The sequence below is a fragment of the Salmo salar genome, chromosome 21 (genome assembly GCF_965601325.2).
Source record: "Salmo salar chromosome 21, fSalSal1, whole genome shotgun sequence".
Lineage (NCBI taxonomy): Eukaryota > Metazoa > Chordata > Actinopteri > Salmoniformes > Salmonidae > Salmo > Salmo salar.
Window position 1 is genome coordinate 2,399,781 of NC_138311.1, and position 14,131 is coordinate 2,413,911.

Consider the following 14,131-nt stretch of genomic DNA (forward strand, 5'->3'; position numbering starts at 1 on the left):
GAATATGAAGTCTCTACCTTAAGAATTGACTGAATGACAGATGGTTGAGTTGCGTGATTTTCACTATGTGCAGGTTGATATGACAATAGCTCTAGGCTGTTTTTAACCACTTCCGGTTGTCACAGGAAGCTCTTGCTCCACACACGTTGTCTTTGGGGTAGACATAAACAGAATCCTGAATATGAAGTCTCTACCGTAAGAAGTGACTGAATGACAGATGGTTGAGTTGCGTGATTTTCACTATCTGCTGGTTGGCCATATGACAATAGCTCTAGGCTGTTTTTAACAACTTCCGGTTGTCACAGGAAGCTCTTGCTCCACACACGTTGTCTTTGGGGTAGACATAAACAGAATCCTGAATATGAAGTCTCTAACGTAAGAAGTGACTGAATGACAGATGGTTGAGTTGCTTGATTTTCACTATGTGCAGGTTATATGACAATAGCTCTAGGCTGTTTTTAACCACTTCCGGTTGTCACAGGAAGCTCTTGCTAAACACACGTTGTCTTTTGGGTAGACATAAACAGAATCCTGTATATGAAGTCTCTAACGTAAGAAGTGACTGAATGACAGATGGTTGAGTTGAGTGATTTTCACTATGTGCAGGTTATATGACAATAGCTCTAGGCTGTTTTTAACCACTTCCGGTTGTCACAGGAAGCTCTTGCTAAACACACGTTGTCTTTGGGGTAGACATAAACAGAATCCTGAATATGAAGTCTCTAACGTAAGAAGTGACTGAATGACAGATGGTTGAGTTGAGTGATTTTCACTATGTGCAGGTTATATGACAATAGCTCTAGGCTGTTTTTAACCACTTCCGGTGTCACAGGAAGCTCTTGCTAAACACACGTTGTCTTTGGGGTAGACATAAACAGAATCCTGAATATGAAGTCTCTAACGTAAGAAGTGACTGAATGACAGATGGTTGAGTTGCGTGATTTTCACTATGTGCAGGTTATATGACAATAGCTCTAGGCTGTTTTTAACCACTTCCGGTTGTCACACGAAGCTCTTGCTCCACACACGTTGTCTTTGGGGTAGACATAAACAGAATCCTGAATATGAAGTCTCTACCGTAAGAAGTGACTGAATGACAGATGGTTGAGTTACGTGATTTTCACTATCTGCTGGTTGGCCATATGACAATAGCTCTAGGCTGTTTTTAACAACTTCCGGTTGTCACAGGAAGCTCTTGCTCCACACACGTTGTCTTTGGGGTAGACATAAACAGAATCCTGAATATGAAGTCTCTAACGTAAGAAGTGACTGAATGACAGATGGTTGAGTTGCGTGATTTTCACAATGTGCAGGTTATATGACAATAGCTCTAGGCTGTTTTTAACCACTTCCGGTGTCACAGGAAGCTCTTGCTCAACACACGGTGTCTTTGGGGTAGACATAAACAGAATCCTGAATATGAAGTCTCTACCTTAAGAATTGACTGAATGACAAATGGTTGAGTTGAGTGATTTTCACAATCTGCTGGTTGGCCATATGACAATAGCTCTAGGCTGTTTTTAACAACTTCCGGTTGTCACAGGAAGCTCTTGCTCCACACACGTTGTCTTTGGGGTAGACATAAACAGAATCCTGAATATGAAGTCTCTAATGTAAGAAGTGACTGAATGACAGATGGTTGAGTTGCTTGATTTTCACTATGTGCAGGTTATATGACAATAGCTCTAGGCTGTTTTTAACCACTTCCGGTTGTCACAGGAAGCTCTTGCTAAACACACGTTGTCTTTGGGGTAGACATAAACAGAATCCTGAATATGAAGTCTCTAACGTAAGAAGTGACTGAATGACAGATGGTTGAGTTGCGTGATTTTCACTATGTGCAGGTTATATGACAATAGCTCTAGGCTGTTTTTAACCACTTCCGGTGTCACAGGAAGCTCTTGCTAAACACACGTTGTCTTTGGGGTAGACATAAACAGAATCCTGAATATGAAGTCTCTAACGTAAGAAGTGACTGAATGACAGATGGTTGAGTTGCGTGATTTTCACTATGTGCAGGTTATATGACAATATCTCTAGGCTGTTTTTAACCATTTCCGGTTGTCACAGGAAGCTCTTGCTCCACACACGTTGTCTTTGGGGTAGACATAAACAGAATCCTGAATATGAAGTCTCTACCGTAAGAAGTGACTGAATGACAGATGGTTGAGTTACGTGATTTTCACTATCTGCTGGTTGGCCATATGACAATAGCTCTAGGCTGTTTTTAACAACTTCCGGTTGTCACAGGAAGCTCTTGCTCCACACACGTTGTCTTTGGGGTAGACATAAACAGAATCCTGAATATGAAGTCTCTAACGTAAGAAGTGACTGAATGACAGATGGTTGAGTTGCGTGATTTTCACAATGTGCAGGTTATATGACAATAGCTCTAGGCTGTTTTTAACCACTTCCGGTGTCACAGGAAGCTCTTGCTCAACACACGGTGTCTTTGGGGTAGACATAAACAGAATCCTGAATATGAAGTCTCTACCTTAAGAATTGACTGAATGACAAATGGTTGAGTTGAGTGATTTTCACAATCTGCTGGTTGGCCATATGACAATAGCTCTAGGCTGTTTTTAACAACTTCCGGTTGTCACAGGAAGCTCTTGCTCCACACACGTTGTCTTTCGGGTAGACATAAACAGAATCCTGAATATGAAGTCTCTACCTTAAGAATTGACTGAATGACAGATGGTTGAGTTGCGTGATTTTCACTATGTGCGTTTTATATGACAATAGCTCTAGGCTGTTTTTAACCACTTCCGGTTGTCACAGGAAGCTCTTGCTAAACACACGTTGTCTTTGGGGTAGACATAAACATAATCCTGAATATGAAGTCTCTACCTTAACAATTGACTGAATGACACATGGTTGAGTTGCGTGATTTTCACTGTCTGCAGGTTGGCCATATGACAATAGCTCTAGGCTGTTTTTAACCACTTCCGGTTGACACAGGAAGCTCTTGCTCCACACACGTTGTCTTTGGGGTAGACATAAACAGAATCCTGAATATGAAGTCTCTACCGTAAGAAGTGACTGAATGACAGATGGTTGAGTTGCGTGATTTTCACTATCTGCTGGTTGGCCATATGACAATAGCTCTAGGCTGTTTTTAACAACTTCCGGTTGTCACAGGAAGCTCTTGCTCCACACACGTTGTCTTTGGGGTAGACATAAACAGAATCCTGAATATGAAGTCTCTAACGTAAGAAGTGACTGAATGACAGATGGTTGAGTTGCGTGATTTTCACAATGTGCAGGTTATATGACAATAGCTCTAGGCTGTTTTTAACCACTTCCGGTGTCACAGGAAGCTCTTGCTCAACACACGGTGTCTTTGGGGTAGACATAAACAGAATCCTGAATATGAAGTCTCTACCTTAAGAATTGACTGAATGACAAATGGTTGAGTTGAGTGATTTTCACAATCTGCTGGTTGGCCATATGACAATAGCTCTAGGCTGTTTTTAACAACTTCCGGTTGTCACAGGAAGCTCTTGCTCCACACACGTTGTCTTTCGGGTAGACATAAACAGAATCCTGAATATGAAGTCTCTACCTTAAGAATTGACTGAATGACAGATGGTTGAGTTGCGTGATTTTCACTATGTGCGTTTTATATGACAATAGCTCTAGGCTGTTTTTAACCACTTCCGGTTGTCACAGGAAGCTCTTGCTAAACACACGTTGTCTTTGGGGTAGACATAAACATAATCCTGAATATGAAGTCTCTACCTTAACAATTGACTGAATGACACATGGTTGAGTTGCGTGATTTTCACTGTCTGCAGGTTGGCCATATGACAATAGCTCTAGGCTGTTTTTAACCACTTCCGGTTGACACAGGAAGCTCTTGCTCCACACACGTTGTCTTTGGGGTAGACATAAACAGAATCCTGAATATGAAGTCTCTACCGTAAGAAGTGACTGAATGACAGATGGTTGAGTTGCTTGATTTTCACTATCTGCTGGTTGGCCATATGACAATAGCTCTAGGCTGTTTTTAACAACTTCCGGTTGTCACAGGAAGCTCTTGCTCCACACACGTTGTCTTTGGGGTAGACATAAACAGAATCCTGAATATGAAGTCTCTAACGTAAGAAGTGACTGAATGACAGATGGTTGAGTTGCGTGATTTTCACAATGTGCAGGTTATATGACAATAGCTCTAGGCTGTTTTTAACCACTTCCGGTGTCACAGGAAGCTCTTGCTCAACACACGGTGTCTTTGGGGTAGACATAAACAGAATCCTGAATATGAAGTCTCTACCTTAAGAATTGACTGAATGACAAATGGTTGAGTTGAGTGATTTTCACAATCTGCTGGTTGGCCATATGACAATAGCTCTAGGCTGTTTTTAACAACTTCCGGTTGTCACAGGAAGCTCTTGCTCCACACACGTTGTCTTTCGGGTAGACATAAACAGAATCCTGAATATGAAGTCTCTACCTTAAGAATTGACTGAATGACAGATGGTTGAGTTGCGTGATTTTCACTATGTGCGTTTTATATGACAATAGCTCTAGGCTGTTTTTAACCACTTCCGGTTGTCACAGGAAGCTCTTGCTAAACACACGTTGTCTTTGGGGTAGACATAAACATAATCCTGAATATGAAGTCTCTACCTTAACAATTGACTGAATGACACATGGTTGAGTTGCGTGATTTTCACTGTCTGCAGGTTGGCCATATGACAATAGCTCTAGGCTGTTTTTAACCACTTCCGGTTGACACAGGAAGCTCTTGCTCCACACACGTTGTCTTTGGGGTAGACATAAACAGAATCCTGAATATGAAGTCTCTACCGTAAGAAGTGACTGAATGACAGATGGTTGAGTTGCTTGATTTTCACTATCTGCTGGTTGGCCATATGACAATAGCTCTAGGCTGTTTTTAACAACTTCCGGTTGTCACAGGAAGCTCTTGCTCCACACACGTTGTCTTTGGGGTAGACATAAACAGAATCCTGAATATGAAGTCTCTAACGTAAGAAGTGACTGAATGACAGATGGTTGAGTTGCGTGATTTTCACTATGTGCAGGTTATATGACAATAGCTCTAGGCTGTTTTTAACCACTTCCGGTGTCACAGGAAGCTCTTGCTAAACACACGTTGTCTTTGGGGTAGACATAAACAGAATCCTGAATATGAAGTCTCTAACGTAAGAAGTGACTGAATGACAGATGGTTGAGTTGCGTGATTTTCACTATGTGCAGGTTATATGACAATAGCTCTAGGCTGTTTTTAACCACTTCCGGTTGTCACAGGAAGCTCTTGCTCCACACACGTTGTCTTTGGGGTAGACATAAACAGAATCCTGAATATGAAGTCTCTACCGTAAGAAGTGACTGAATGACAGATGGTTGAGTTGCGTGATTTTCAATTTCTGCTGGTTGGCCATATGACAATAGCTCTAGGCTGTTTTTAACAACTTCCGGTTGTCACAGGAAGCTCTTGCTCCACACACGTTGTCTTTGGGGTAGACATAAACAGAATCCTGAATATGAAGTCTCTAACGTAAGAAGTGACTGAATGACAGATGGTTGAGTTGCTTGATTTTCACTATGTGCAGGTTATATGACAATAGCTCTAGGCTGTTTTTAACCACTTCCGGTTGTCACAGGAAGCTCTTGCTAAACACACGTTGTCTTTTGGGTAGACATAAACAGAATCCTGTATATGAAGTCTCTAACGTAAGAAGTGACTGAATGACAAATGGTTGAGTTGAGTGATTTTCACAATCTGCTGGTTGGCCATATGACAATAGCTCTAGGCTGTTTTTAACAACTTCCGGTTGTCACAGGAAGCTCTTGCTCCACACACGTTGTCTTTCGGGTAGACATAAACAGAATCCTGAATATGAAGTCTCTACCTTAAGAATTGACTGAATGACAGATGGTTGAGTTGCGTGATTTTCACTATGTGCGTTTTATATGACAATAGCTCTAGGCTGTTTTTAACCACTTCCGGTTGTCACAGGAAGCTCTTGCTAAACACACGTTGTCTTTGTGGTAGACATAAACATAATCCTGAATATGAAGTCTCTACCTTAACAATTGACTGAATGACACATGGTTGAGTTGCGTGATTTTCACTGTCTGCAGGTTGGCCATATGACAATAGCTCTAGGCTGTTTTTAACCACTTCCGGTTGACACAGGAAGCTCTTGCTCCACACACGTTGTCTTTGGGGTAGACATAAACAGAATCCTGAATATGAAGTCTCTACCGTAAGAAGTGACTGAATGACAGATGGTTGAGTTGCTTGATTTTCACTATCTGCTGGTTGGCCATATGACAATAGCTCTAGGCTGTTTTTAACAACTTCCGGTTGTCACAGGAAGCTCTTGCTCCACACACGTTGTCTTTGGGGTAGACATAAACAGAATCCTGAATATGAAGTCTCTAACGTAAGAAGTGACTGAATGACAGATGGTTGAGTTGCGTGATTTTCACTATGTGCAGGTTATATGACAATAGCTCTAGGCTGTTTTTAACCACTTCCGGTGTCACAGGAAGCTCTTGCTAAACACACGTTGTCTTTGGGGTAGACATAAACAGAATCCTGAATATGAAGTCTCTAACGTAAGAAGTGACTGAATGACAGATGGTTGAGTTGCGTGATTTTCACTATGTGCAGGTTATATGACAATAGCTCTAGGCTGTTTTTAACCACTTCCGGTTGTCACAGGAAGCTCTTGCTCCACACACGTTGTCTTTGGGGTAGACATAAACAGAATCCTGAATATGAAGTCTCTACCGTAAGAAGTGACTGAATGACAGATGGTTGAGTTGCGTGATTTTCAATTTCTGCTGGTTGGCCATATGACAATAGCTCTAGGCTGTTTTTAACAACTTCCGGTTGTCACAGGAAGCTCTTGCTCCACACACGTTGTCTTTGGGGTAGACATAAACAGAATCCTGAATATGAAGTCTCTAACGTAAGAAGTGACTGAATGACAGATGGTTGAGTTGCTTGATTTTCACTATGTGCAGGTTATATGACAATAGCTCTAGGCTGTTTTTAACCACTTCCGGTTGTCACAGGAAGCTCTTGCTAAACACACGTTGTCTTTTGGGTAGACATAAACAGAATCCTGTATATGAAGTCTCTAACGTAAGAAGTGACTGAATGACAAATGGTTGAGTTGAGTGATTTTCACAATCTGCTGGTTGGCCATATGACAATAGCTCTAGGCTGTTTTTAACAACTTCCGGTTGTCACAGGAAGCTCTTGCTCCACACACGTTGTCTTTCGGGTAGACATAAACAGAATCCTGAATATGAAGTCTCTACCTTAAGAATTGACTGAATGACAGATGGTTGAGTTGCGTGATTTTCACTATGTGCGTTTTATATGACAATAGCTCTAGGCTGTTTTTAACCACTTCCGGTTGTCACAGGAAGCTCTTGCTAAACACACGTTGTCTTTGTGGTAGACATAAACATAATCCTGAATATGAAGTCTCTACCTTAACAATTGACTGAATGACACATGGTTGAGTTGCGTGATTTTCACTGTCTGCAGGTTGGCCATATGACAATAGCTCTAGGCTGTTTTTAACCACTTCCGGTTGACACAGGAAGCTCTTGCTCCACACACGTTGTCTTTGGGGTAGACATAAACAGAATCCTGAATATGAAGTCTCTACCGTAAGAAGTGACTGAATGACAGATGGTTGAGTTGCTTGATTTTCACTATCTGCTGGTTGGCCATATGACAATAGCTCTAGGCTGTTTTTAACAACTTCCGGTTGTCACAGGAAGCTCTTGCTCCACACACGTTGTCTTTGGGGTAGACATAAACAGAATCCTGAATATGAAGTCTCTAACGTAAGAAGTGACTGAATGACAGATGGTTGAGTTGCGTGATTTTCACAATGTGCAGGTTATATGACAATAGCTCTAGGCTGTTTTTAACCACTTCCGGTGTCACAGGAAGCTCTTGCTCAACACACGGTGTCTTTGGGGTAGACATAAACAGAATCCTGAATATGAAGTCTCTACCTTAAGAATTGACTGAATGACAAATGGTTGAGTTGAGTGATTTTCACAATCTGCTGGTTGGCCATATGACAATAGCTCTAGGCTGTTTTTAACAACTTCCGGTTGTCACAGGAAGCTCTTGCTCCACACACGTTGTCTTTCGGGTAGACATAAACAGAATCCTGAATATGAAGTCTCTAACGTAAGAAGTGACTGAATGACAGATGGTTGAGTTGCTTGATTTTCACTATGTGCAGGTTATATGACAATAGCTCTAGGCTGTTTTTAACCACTTCCGGTTGTCACAGGAAGCTCTTGCTAAACACACGTTGTCTTTTGGGTAGACATAAACAGAATCCTGTATATGAAGTCTCTAATGTAAGAAGTGACTGAATGACAGATGGTTGAGTTGAGTGATTTTCACTATGTGCAGGTTATATGACAATAGCTCTAGGCTGTTTTTAACCACTTCCGGTGTCACAGGAAGCTCTTGCTAAACACACGTTGTCTTTGGGGTAGACATAAACAGAATCCTGAATATGAAGTCTCTAACGTAAGAAGTGACTGAATGACAGATGGTTGAGTTGCGTGATTTTCACTATGTGCAGGTTATATGACAATAGCTCTAGGCTGTTTTTAACCACTTCCGGTGTCACAGGAAGCTCTTGCTAAACACACGTTGTCTTTGGGGTAGACATAAACAGAATCGTGAATATGAAGTCTCTAACGTAAGAAGTGACTGAATGACAGATGGTTGAGTTGCGTGATTTTCACTATGTGCAGGTTATATGACAATAGCTCTAGGCTGTTTTTAACCACTTCCGGTTGTCACAGGAAGCTCTTGCTCCACACACGTTGTCTTTGGGGTAGACATAAACAGAATCCTGAATATGAAGTCTCTACCGTAAGAAGTGACTGAATGACAGATGGTTGAGTTACGTGATTTTCACTATCTGCTGGTTGGCCATATGACAATAGCTCTAGGCTGTTTTTAACAACTTCCGGTTGTCACAGGAAGCTCTTGCTCCACACACGTTGTCTTTGGGGTAGACATAAACAGAATCCTGAATATGAAGTCTCTAATGTAAGAAGTGACGGAATGACAGATGGTTGAGTTGCTTGATTTTCACTATGTGCAGGTTATATGACAATAGCTCTAGGCTGTTTTTAACCACTTCCGGTTGTCACAGGAAGCTCTTGCTCAACACACGTTGTCTTTGGGGTAGACATAAACAGAATCCTGAATATGAAGTCTCTAACGTAAGAAGTGACTGAATGACAGATGGTTGAGTTGCGTGATTTTCACTATGTGCAGGTTATATGACAATAGCTCTAGGCTGTTTTTAACCACTTCCGGTTGTCACACGAAGCTCTTGCTCCACACACGTTGTCTTTGGGGTAGACATAAACAGAATCCTGAATATGAAGTCTCTACCGTAAGAAGTGACTGAATGACAGATGGTTGAGTTACGTGATTTTCACTATCTGCTGGTTGGCCATATGACAATAGCTCTAGGCTGTTTTTAACAACTTCCGGTTGTCACAGGAAGCTCTTGCTCCACACACGTTGTCTTTGGGGTAGACATAAACAGAATCCTGAATATGAAGTCTCTAATGTAAGAAGTGACGGAATGACAGATGGTTGAGTTGCTTGATTTTCACTATGTGCAGGTTATATGACAATAGCTCTAGGCTGTTTTTAACCACTTCCGGTTGTCACAGGAAGCTCTTGTTTAACACACGTTGTCTTTGGGGTAGACATAAACAGAATCCTGAATATGAAGTCTCTAACGTAAGAAGTGACTGAATGACAGATGGTTGAGTTGCGTGATTTTCACAATGTGCAGGTTATATGACAATAGCTCTAGGCTGTTTTTAACCACTTCCGGTGTCACAGGAAGCTCTTGCTCAACACACGGTGTCTTTGGGGTAGACATAAACAGAATCCTGAATATGAAGTCTCTACCTTAAGAATTGACTGAATGACAAATGGTTGAGTTGAGTGATTTTCACAATCTGCTGGTTGGCCATATGACAATAGCTCTAGGCTGTTTTTAACAACTTCCGGTTGTCACAGGAAGCTCTTGCTCCACACACGTTGTCTTTCGGGTAGACATAAACAGAATCCTGAAAATGAAGTCTCTACCTTAAGAATTGACTGAATGACAGATGGTTGAGTTGCGTGATTTTCACTATGTGCGTTTTATATGACAATAGCTCTAGGCTGTTTTTAACCACTTCCGGTTGTCACAGGAAGCTCTTGCTAAACACACGTTGTCTTTGGGGTAGACATAAACATAATCCTGAATATGAAGTCTCTACCTTAACAATTGACTGAATGACACATGGTTGAGTTGCGTGATTTTCACTGTCTGCAGGTTGGCCATATGACAATAGCTCTAGGCTGTTTTTAACCACTTCCGGTTGACACAGGAAGCTCTTGCTCCACACACGTTGTCTTTGGGGTAGACATAAACAGAATCCTGAATATGAAGTCTCTACCTTAAGAATTGACTGAATGACAGATGGTTGAGTTGCGTGATTTTCACTATGTGCGTTTTATATGACAATAGCTCTAGGCTGTTTTTAACCACTTCCGGTGTCACAGGAAGCTCTTGCTAAACACACGTTGTCTTTGGGGTAGACATAAACAGAATCCTGAATATGAAGTCTCTAACGTAAGAAGTGACTGAATGACAGATGGTTGAGTTGCGTGATTTTCACTATGTGCAGGATATATGACAATAGCTCTAGGCTGTTTTTAACCACTTCCGGTTGTCACAGGAAGCTCTTGCTCCACACACGTTGTCTTTGGGGTAGACATAAACAGAATCCTGAATATGAAGTCTCTACCGTAAGAAGTGACTGAATGACAGATGGTTGAGTTGCTTGATTTTCACTATCTGCTGGTTGGCCATATGACAATAGCTCTAGGCTGTTTTTAACAACTTCCGGTTGTCACAGGAAGCTCTTGCTCCACACACGTTGTCTTTGGGGTAGACATAAACAGAATCCTGAATATGAAGTCTCTAACGTAAGAAGTGACTGAATGACAGATGGTTGAGTTGCGTGATTTTCACTATGTGCAGGTTATATGACAATAGCTCTAGGCTGTTTTTAACCACTTCCGGTGTCACAGGAAGCTCTTGCTAAACACACGTTGTCTTTGGGGTAGACATAAACAGAATCCTGAATATGAAGTCTCTAACGTAAGAAGTGACTGAATGACAGATGGTTGAGTTGCGTGATTTTCACTATGTGCAGGTTATATGACAATAGCTCTAGGCTGTTTTTAACCACTTCCGGTTGTCACAGGAAGCTCTTGCTCCACACACGTTGTCTTTGGGGTAGACATAAACAGAATCCTGAATATGAAGTCTCTACTGTAAGAAGTGACTGAATGACAGATGGTTGAGTTGCGTGATTTTCAATTTCTGCTGGTTGGCCATATGACAATAGCTCTAGGCTGTTTTTAACAACTTCCGGTTGTCACAGGAAGCTCTTGCTCCACACACGTTGTCTTTGGGGTAGACATAAACAGAATCCTGAATATGAAGTCTCTAACGTAAGAAGTGACTGAATGACAGATGGTTGAGTTGCTTGATTTTCACTATGTGCAGGTTATATGACAATAGCTCTAGGCTGTTTTTAACCACTTCCGGTTGTCACAGGAAGCTCTTGCTAAACACACGTTGTCTTTTGGGTAGACATAAACAGAATCCTGTATATGAAGTCTCTAACGTAAGAAGTGACTGAATGACAGATGGTTGAGTTGCGTGATTTTCACTATGTGCAGGTTATATGACAATAGCTCTAGGCTGTTTTTAACCACTTCCGGTGTCACAGGAAGCTCTTGCTAAACACACGTTGTCTTTGGGGTAGACATAAACAGAATCCTGAATATGAAGTCTCTAACGTAAGAAGTGACTGAATGACAGATGGTTGAGTTGCGTGATTTTCACTATGTGCAGGTTATATGACAATAGCTCTAGGCTGTTTTTAACCACTTCCGGTTGTCACAGGAAGCTCTTGCTCCACACACGTTGTCTTTGGGGTAGACATAATTAGAATCCTGAATATGAAGTCTCTAACGTAAGAAGTGACTGAATGACAGAGGTTGAGTTGCGTGATTTTCACAATGTGCAGGTTATATGACAATAGCTCTAGGCTGTTTTTAACCACTCCCGGTGTCACAGGAAGCTCTTGCTCAACACACGGTGTCTTTGGGGTAGACATAAACAGAATCCTGAATATGAAGTCTCTACCTTAAGAATTGACTGAATGACAAATGGTTGAGTTGAGTGATTTTCACAATCTGCTGGTTGGCCATATGACAGTAGCTCTAGGCTGTTTTTAACAACTTCCGGTTGTCACAGGAAGCTCTTGCTCCACACACGTTGTCTTTCGGGTAGACATAAACAGAATCCTGAATATGAAGTCTCTACCTTAAGAATTGACTGAATGACAGATGGTTGAGTTGCGTGATTTTCACTATGTGCGTTTTATATGACAATAGCTCTAGGCTGTTTTTAACCACTTCCGGTTGTCACAGGAAGCTCTTGCTAAACACACGTTGTCTTTTGGGTAGACATAAACAGAATCCTGTATATGAAGTCTCTAACGTAAGAAGTGACTGAATGACAGATGGTTGAGTTGCGTGATTTTCACTATGTGCAGGTTATATGACAATAGCTCTAGGCTGTTTTTAACCACTTCCGGTGTCACAGGAAGCTCTTGCTAAACACACGTTGTCTTTGGGGTAGACATAAACAGAATCCTGAATATGAAGTCTCTAACGTAAGAAGTGACTGAATGACAGATGGTTGAGTTGCGTGATTTTCACTATGTGCAGGTTATATGACAATAGCTCTAGGCTGTTTTTAACCACTTCCGGTTGTCACAGGAAGCTCTTGCTCCACACACGTTGTCTTTGGGGTAGACATAATTAGAATCCTGAATATGAAGTCTCTAACGTAAGAAGTGACTGAATGACAGAGGTTGAGTTGCGTGATTTTCACAATGTGCAGGTTATATGACAATAGCTCTAGGCTGTTTTTAACCACTCCCGGTGTCACAGGAAGCTCTTGCTCAACACACGGTGTCTTTGGGGTAGACATAAACAGAATCCTGAATATGAAGTCTCTACCTTAAGAATTGACTGAATGACAAATGGTTGAGTTGAGTGATTTTCACAATCTGCTGGTTGGCCATATGACAGTAGCTCTAGGCTGTTTTTAACAACTTCCGGTTGTCACAGGAAGCTCTTGCTCCACACACGTTGTCTTTCGGGTAGACATAAACAGAATCCTGAATATGAAGTCTCTACCTTAAGAATTGACTGAATGACAGATGGTTGAGTTGCGTGATTTTCACTATGTGCGTTTTATATGACAATAGCTCTAGGCTGTTTTTAACCACTTCCGGTTGTCACAGGAAGCTCTTGCTAAACACACGTTGTCTTTGGGGTAGACATAAACATAATCCTGAATATGAAGTCTCTACCTTAACAATTGACTGAATGACACATGGTTGAGTTGCGTGATTTTCACTGTCTGCAGGTTGGCCATATGACAATAGCTCTAGGCTGTTTTTAACCACTTCCGGTTGACACAGGAAGCTCTTGCTCCACACACGTTGTCTTTGGGGTAGACATAAACAGAATCCTGAATATGAAGTCTCTACCTTAAGAATTGACTGAATGACAGATGGTTGAGTTGCGTGATTTTCACTATGTGCGTTTTATATGACAATAGCTCTAGGCTGTTTTTAACCACTTCCGGTGTCACAGGAAGCTCTTGCTAAACACACGTTGTCTTTGGGGTAGACATAAACAGAATCCTGAATATGAAGTCTCTAACGTAAGAAGTGACTGAATGACAGATGGTTGAGTTGCGTGATTTTCACTATGTGCAGGATATATGACAATAGCTCTAGGCTGTTTTTAACCACTTCCGGTTGTCACAGGAAGCTCTTGCTCCACACACGTTGTCTTTGGGGTAGACATAAACAGAATCCTGAATATGAAGTCTCTACCGTAAGAAGTGACTGAATGACAGATGGTTGAGTTGCTTGATTTTCACTATCTGCTGGTTGGCCATATGACAATAGCTCTAGGCTGTTTTTAACAACTTCCGGTTGT